This window comes from Rhincodon typus, chromosome 5 (genome assembly GCF_021869965.1).
Source record: "Rhincodon typus isolate 14 chromosome 5, sRhiTyp1.1, whole genome shotgun sequence".
Lineage (NCBI taxonomy): Eukaryota > Metazoa > Chordata > Chondrichthyes > Orectolobiformes > Rhincodontidae > Rhincodon > Rhincodon typus.
This window is the reverse complement of record NC_063336.1, coordinates 10,014,813-10,022,927: the sequence shown is the minus strand read 5'-3', so window position 1 is coordinate 10,022,927 and position 8,115 is coordinate 10,014,813. Positions and strand designations below refer to the sequence as shown.

Sequence of the window (8,115 nt, the reverse complement as noted above, 5' to 3'; positions counted from 1 at the left end):
GGTATCAATGTGGATTTCACAAGTTTCAAAATCTCCCCTCCCCCTACTGCATCCCAAAACCAGTACAGCTCGTCCCTGCCTCCCTAACCTGTTCTTCCTCCCACCTATCCCCTCCTCCCACCTCAAGCCGCACCTCCATCTCCTACTGACCAACCTCATCCCGCCCCCTTGACCTGTCCGTCCTCCCTGGACTGACCTATCCCCTTCCTAACTCCCTCCCTACACTCACCTTTACTGGTTCCATCCCTGCCTCTTCGACCTGTTTGTTTCCTCTCCACCTATCCACTCCTCTATCCATCTTCTATCCGCCTCCCACTCTCTCCCTATTTATTTCAGAACCCCCTTCCCCTCCCCCTTTTCTGATGAAGGGTCTAGGCCCGAAACGTCAGCCTCTCTGCTCCTATGATGCTGCTTGGCCTGCTGTGTTCATCCAGCCCTGCACCTTGTTGTCTCGGATTCTCCAGCATCTGCAGTTCCTACTATCTAAGATTTTGTTGTTTTCCTTTCTACCTTGTACAATTGTGTATGTGAATGAAATAGCAAAGCAATTGTCCTTAATTTTGAATGTTTTTCTAAATAAACCCTACCTTTGATACCATCCGAAGAGATGTGGATTTATTTCTAAAACTGAAACTCAAATAAACAGGGCTCAGTGAATATCTTTGGTCTACGTTCAACCAAGGTCAGAGTAAAAAGGTAAAGAAGTAAACAAACAAAGTTCACTGTCCATGGGAGTGGAAACGTGATTGTAATTTAAATTTATCTTCTTTCTACCTTTCTCTGTGACAGTGGCAAAAGGAAGCATAGTTTAGCAACGGGAAATGTTTGTGCAAAAGTCAGAAATCATATAAATCAATTGTGTTCTGGTCAGGACAAAAGATCAATGTTCAAAGTTTGGGTTTCATGGATTAATAAGCAACTTAAACTAATTTGTAACTAAAAGAAAGGCATTTAGTATTAGTAAGACAGACAATAAAAGGTGAAAGTCAGAGCGATGAGGAAGAATATACAAGAAAGCCACTTAATCAGTTAAAACAGGTTATAACGAAGAGACGGAGTAACCAAAAACAGAAGGACAAATAAAAATGGTTTAAATAGGTACTGTAAAGACAGAAGGTTGTTAAGTAAGTGAGGAAGGTACAAGGACCATGCGGGCAGTCCTTAAGAAGGCTTTGAAATTGTCCAACAGTTACTGTATAGGGACTGCAGGATGGATGAGAGATTTGACCACAGTACTTTGGTACAGAGAGATATTGAAGTGGTTGGGGGGAGGATGTAGCTGTGGTAGACAATAGTGCAGTAACGAGGATAGCTAGTGTTCTGTGCTGCTATGGGCAGCAGTCCTGAAGGTTACGCTGCTTGCCACCAGAGCTGAGGAAGAATATGAAGAGAGAGACAAGGGATCCAGTTGTTGTCACCGACGCTAATGCTAATATATTGATGTGACTGGAAAGGAGGTTCTGCTGAAAGTTCTTGTACATTTAGGAGCTAAATTGAAAAGTAGCACCTCCAAGGTAATAACCTCTGAATTGGTACCTGACCCATGGGGAACCTGGGACAAGGTAAATAAAGTCAGGCAGTTAAGTGGATGGCTTAAACATTGTTGTGAATGGAGTGGGTTTCAGTTCCAGTCAAAGAGTCATACAGCACTGAAACAGGCCCTTCGGCCCAACTTGTTCATGCTGACCAGCTATCCTAAACTGAACTAGTCCCATCTGCCTGCATTTATCCCATATCCCTCTAAACTCTTCCTATTCATGTACCCATCCAGGTGCCTTTTAAATGTTGTAATTGTACCAGCCTCCACCACTTCCTCTGGCAGCTCATTACATACACGCACCATCCTCTGCGTGAAAAACTTGCCCTTTAGGTCCCTTTTAAATCTTTCCCCTGTCACCTTAAACCTATGCCTACTAGTGCTGGGCACCACCATCCAAGAAAAAAGGACCTTGGCTATTCACCTTACCCATGATCTTCATGATGTTATAAACCTCTATGAGTTCACCTCTCAGCCTCCAACGCTCCAGGAAAAAAAGCCCCAGCCTATCCACCCTCTCTTTATAACTCAAACCGTCCTTTCCCTGTAACTTCCTTGTACATTTTTTTCTGTACCCTTTCTTGTTTAACAACATTCTTCCTATAGCAGGGCGACAGAATTGTATGCAGTGTTCTGAAATGTCCTGTACAGCTGCAACATGATGTCCCAACTCCTACACTCAATGTGCTTACCAATGACATCAAGCATGCCAAATGGTTTCTTCACCACCCTGTTTAGTTCATGGGACTTTGACACAACTATTGGGTAAATGAGAGCTGTTCTGGTGGAACAGGCATCATGGGAAAATCAAATTGGTAAAGGTAACCACATGGGCAGCATTTATAGAATGCATTGTAGGACACTGGGTAGCTTAGAGGAGCAGAGGAATTTTGGGGTAATTATTCACAAATTCCTGAAGGGAATGTGAATAGGATAATTATTTTCCAAGAATCCTTACATTTAGGCAAAGTCCCAGAGGTTTGGAAAATTTCGATAAGGGAGAGAGGCAAAAACATTGGTAGCTATTGGCTATTTAGCTTAACACTAGTCATGGGGAAAATATAAGAATCAATTGTAACTGATGTAAGTTAATGGGTAAAGCAGAGTTAACATGGGACATGAAGTAGAAATCATGTCTGACGAATTTATTAGAGTTTGTTGAGGAGGGAAAAGCAGGATAGATACAGGGGATTTGGTGGATGGAATATATTTGGATGTTCAATGACACATTAGCTTGTGTGATATGAACCCATGGTGTTGGGGTAGTTTATTAATATGGATAGATGGCCTGGCTGATTAATAAAAGACAGACAATTGGGATAAAGGGGCATCTTCAGTGTGGCAACTTGTAGCATAGTGGAGTGCCACAGGGGGCAGTGCTGGGGCCCGCAGTTACTTCCTACATATATATAAAGGACTTGGAAGGCAGAAATTTGTTAACACAAAATTGTTCAACTAACATTTTGCTTTACATAATACTGAACCTAAAATAACACGTCAATTCCCCAACTCCAGAAAACTATCCCTATGACACTCCAGAAATCCATCCTCCTTGGCTTTAGTACTCAATTGGTTTATACAGTCCCTATATGCAGGTTGAAGTCTCCCACGATAACTGTGTTGCCCGTGCTAGAAGCTTCCGTCATCCTCTGATCAATACCACGACCCACGCTATCACAACTATTTGGTGAGCTGTAAATGGCTCCAACCTATATTTTCTGTGCCTTGCTGTTTCTTAGCAACACCCAAACAGACTCCACGCTTTGCTCTTCCAAATTGAGACCCTGCCTTACTAGTGTATTGATCCCATTCCCTATTATCAACACATCTCCACTTTCTTTTCCTTTTCTGTCTTTTCTAAATATCAAATGTCCCTGAATACACATTTCATAGTCCTGGTCACCATGCAGCCATCTTTCTGTATTGGTAATTAGATCATACCCACATATCTTTATTTTTGCCTTTAGTTTGTATAACCTTGTTGAGAATGCTTTCTTTTAGGAAGCATTCTCAATGCTCAGCTTTGTTTCTTCTGGTTTCTTGTCTTCTAGTCTCCCTTGCATCTTTTTACCTTCCTGGTACCAACTTTACGTCCTTCCTATTTGGGTTAACCCTAGGTTCCTATCTCCCTGACAAACTAGATTAAACTCGCCCTACCAGCATGAGCAAATCTCCTTGTGGCGATATCAATTACAGTCCTGGTAAGGTGTAACCATCCAGCTTGTCCAGACCACCTATCCCAGAGTTAGTTCCGATATCTCAGAAACTGATAGGCTCCCTCCTATACCAGTTCTCCAGCCGCATCAATCCCTATTCTTATGATCATCAGCACACGACACAGGGTGCAATCCTGAAACTACCGCTCTGGACGTCCTAATATTTGATTTCTTTCCTAACTCCCTGAAATCTGCCTTCAAGTCCTCATCCCTCTTCCTACTAATGTCATTGGCACCAATGTGGACCATGACTTTTGCCTGATCCCCCTCCTGTAGGAGGATGACCTGCTGTTGCTCAATGATACCCTTAACCCTGGCACCAGGGAGGAAATACATTACCCCAGAGTCCAGGTTCCAGCCACAGAAAGGTCTGATTGGCTGAATTTGGATTCACCTACCTCTATTCCTCCTCCAACCAAGGCAGCACGGTGGCTCAGTGATTAACACTGCTGCCTCACAGCGCCAGGGACCCCGATTTGATTCCAGCCTTGGGGAGTCTGTGTGGAGTTTGCACATTCTCCCCGCGTCTGTGGGGGTTTTCTCCGGGTGCTCCGGTTTTCTCCCACAGTCCAAAGATGTGCAGGTTAAGTGGATTGACCATGGGAAATTGCTCATAGTATCCAGGGATATGCAGGCTAGGTGGATTAGCCATGGGAAATGTGGGGTTACAGGGATGAGGGGGTGGTGGTGGGTTGGGGTGGGATGCTTTTCAGAGGGTAGGTTTGGACTCAATGGGCTGAATGGCCTGCTTCCACACTGTCGGGATTCTATGATTCTTCTTCCTCTTCCCATGTATAGCAGAGACACTTGTGAAGTTGGAGAGAGCATTTGTTGCTTGGGAGGCAGGACATTAGAATTTGGTGTTTATAAAATATTGGCATTTGTAAAATGCTAAAGCGGAAAGCAGTACGTGGTTCCTTTAAAAGATGATGTGCTTTTCCTATGCTTTGAGATTCAAAAAAGGGATGTCTGTGAGCAATAGCTTGTGGGTTTTCAGGTGCACAGAGAGTATCTGAATTGAAACATTTGTGTCAAAAGACCTTACAATTAGCAGGACAAGCCACAGTTTTGTTTTGTTATAAAGACACCAAGTTTTGAAATTAGCCAATTAGTTTGAACCAGGCACCTAGACACCAAAGACCAATTAAGTTCAAATCTGATGGTTTTGACAACATGGGACCAATTGCATTATAAGAAATATTGATATGTCATCAAGTTTATAAAAGAAGGGGCAGTTGGGCAAAGACAGGAGAGTAAACTGCCATCTGCTAGAGATAACAGCTCTCAGCTCTTAGAGGAAGCACCTTCTAATCACAATGGTAGCATGGCACTCCTAGCTAAGATTCTTGACAGAAGGATTCACAGAGAAAGCATTCCTGACAGAACATGCAATGGAGAAGGCACAGAACATTCCAGAAGACACATAATCTGGCTGTAATTTTGAGAGATTGAATTCTATTTCTTTTTTATTTTATATAAGTGGGACTTGTATTTATTGGAACAGCATACCATTAAAATTTTGTTTTATTTGGTAATAGCTAGTAATTAAGAGGGGTTTATTCAGTTTGTTAATAGTTTGGTTAATTCATTCACCTTTAGATAAATAAATTATTACTTGTTGATTTTAAGGATAGTGTCAGGGATTTCTTTTAGTCAACCACTAGAAGTTGCTGAAAGGCAGGTTATAACACTTTCCACACTCCTTTATATGGTGAGGCCCTCCTCTTCAGGTGTTTCAGTTTTAGATCTCAGAGTGGGGATCAACCTCTCCTTTACAACACACTTATGGTGCCAGGGGCTTGGTTCTGACTGCACTCCCCTGAGTAACCATTGCCTCCACCAGTTTCCTAAATAGAATATCGATTAAGAAACATTGACTCGGGGGCATTTCTGCCTTGTTGTCTTAGACTGCCTGGTAGTCTCCTATTCCCTTTCTCCCAATGCACTTCTAATCTGCAGTGTGTCCATCTCCCAAACACAAGTTATCCACATAATCCACAGATACACAACAGCGATTCCAGCCACTGGTCAAGTTTCCAAACCTGGAACTCTAGCTTTTTGTCCCCAATGACACTTCCTGCAGATGCCTTTGACACACGGCATGTTCAGACTTACCGCAGATGTACACTCCATTGGCTGTTCTGACCTGCCATCCTGTAACTCCAAAAAGTATTTGTTACCCTTTAAGTATGACCTCCAAGCATGAAAATACACCAAGCTATTTCTCAGATAGGGAGTAGGCAGGGAGAAGATGTTTGCGCTTGTAAAAGAGACAAGAACGCCAGGGCGTAGATTTAAAGTGATATGCAAACGAAGGATGATGTAAGAAAAACAAATTTTTGACACAGTGCCTCGTTAGGGTCTGGATGACACTGCCTGGAAATGTGGTGGAGGCAGGTTCATGTGAAGCATTCAGGAGGGCATTGGATGGTTATTTAGATAGAAACGGTTTGCAGAGATATGGGGCAAAGGGGTCAGATTGACATTAGGTAATAGCATCGATGCAGGCATGATGGACTGAATGGCCTCTTTCTGCACCATAGTGGGCAAGGAGAAGCTGATCCCATTGGTGGTAGAATTACAAACCAGAATTCATTGCCTTGAAAGGATTGGCAAAAAGCAGTATTGATGATATGACAGAAAGCTAGTTTTCAGAATGAATGATTACAATTTGGGATGCAGTGCCTGAAATTGTTATTCAATAATGGTGTTTGAAAGAATAGTTGATCATTAACTGAATAGGAAATATTTGTAGGAATATGGGATAAAAGCTTGGGGCTAGCATAAACTTTATCACAAGTCTCTGATGGTAAAGCGACCAGGCAAAAACTTGGCAGATGGAATATTTGTGTGATTATGCATTTTGGCAGGTAGAATAGAGGAGGTGAATATTATCTAGGTGAGTTATAAAAGAGAGATTTGTGGGTCCTAATGCATAAAGCACAGAAAGCTGGTATCCAAGTTTGGCAGGTAATAGGGAAGACCAATGGAAGTTGACCTTTATTTCAAAGGGGATGGAAAATAAATTTAGAGAAGTCTTACTAAATCTATACAAGGCGCTGGTCAGACCATAACTGGAATTCTGTGAGCAGTTTGGTCTCTTTAATGAGGGGAAGGTATACTGTCATTGGAGGCAGTCCAGGGAAAGTTCACTTGATTCCAAGCATTTTCTAATAAGGAGACATGGAGTTCATTGGGCATGCACCCAGTGGTGTTTATAAGAATGAGAGAAAACTTTATTGAAATATACAAGAGTCTAAGAGGATTTGACAGGGTAGATGTGGACAGGTGTTGCCCCTTGTGGGGGAGTCTGGGAGCATAATCTCGAACAAACGGTTGCACATTTAAAGACATGAAGAAGAATTTCTCCCCTCACTGGGTAGTGAATCTATGAAATTCTTTACCACAGAGGGTTGTCAAGACAGGATTATTAAGTACATTCAGCCCTGAAGCAGAGGGATTTTTAATCAGTGAGGGGAATAAGGGTTATGGGGTAATTGGGAATTATCAGATCAGCAATGATCCCAGTATATGGGAGAGCAGAATTGATGGGCCTTATGGCCTCCTTCTGCGCCTATATCTTATGGTCTTATATGGTGCTACTGAAAAACTGAAATGAGCAACATTTGCTGCACTTTCCTGTTTATTTTTCCTTATTTATATCCCACATAATCCTTCAATTGTTTGTCCATCTCAGTTTTGGAAACATGAATTGACTGATGCAGTATCCAGAACATTTGGGACGATCGAAGACCATATTCCCAATACCATTTTGAAAGGAATATTGGTTTCTACCGGAGTAATGTTAAAGTTATTTTTGAATTTTACAATTTTGAAAGCATCTAACCAGCCACCTCCAGGACTTCTCCCATCAATAAAAGTTGAGCTTCTTTAACTGCCTGACAAACACTCACTGAGGAATAGTCGCAACTTCTCTTACCTTCTCAGCGACAATGATGATTAGAAGGCCAGCATTTCACACATGCATTTAGATTGGACTCCACGCAATATTGTGTACGAAGAGACAATCTCTTGATCTCTGGGGAATATCATTTGTCACTGGCACAGATTATTCTAGAATGCACTTTGGATTTGCTATTTGTAATCATTAACAGATATGTGGCTGAATAGGATTTGCTTCTGGGTTCAGTGATTCCTTTGCCATATTTTGGAGCCACAATGCTGGCACCTTTCATAGTCAGTTCCGTGCTGATCAATGATCACTATAGCTTTAAAAAACACATGGCCCTACACAAGTCTTTTGAATGCAGACAACAGAGAAGCAGAACCTGACTCCCACAGGCTAATTCATTCATCCTACTACAGGAGAAAAATACACTCAGCTGTCTCGCAGACTGTTCT

General features: G+C 42.2%; 1 protein-coding gene across 1 annotated transcript in view; it reads right to left on the bottom strand.

Annotated features, from left to right (window-relative positions):
* The window catches only part of LOC109913754 (xanthine dehydrogenase/oxidase), a 193,491-nt gene extending 185,707 nt beyond the window's left edge, over positions 1-7,784 (bottom strand). The window contains exon 1 of the mRNA XM_048596660.1: positions 7,694-7,784. The gene's annotated coding sequence lies outside the window, so the exon portion shown is untranslated. The remainder of the gene's footprint in view (positions 1-7,693) is intronic.
* Positions 7,785-8,115: the final 331 nt, after the last annotated feature.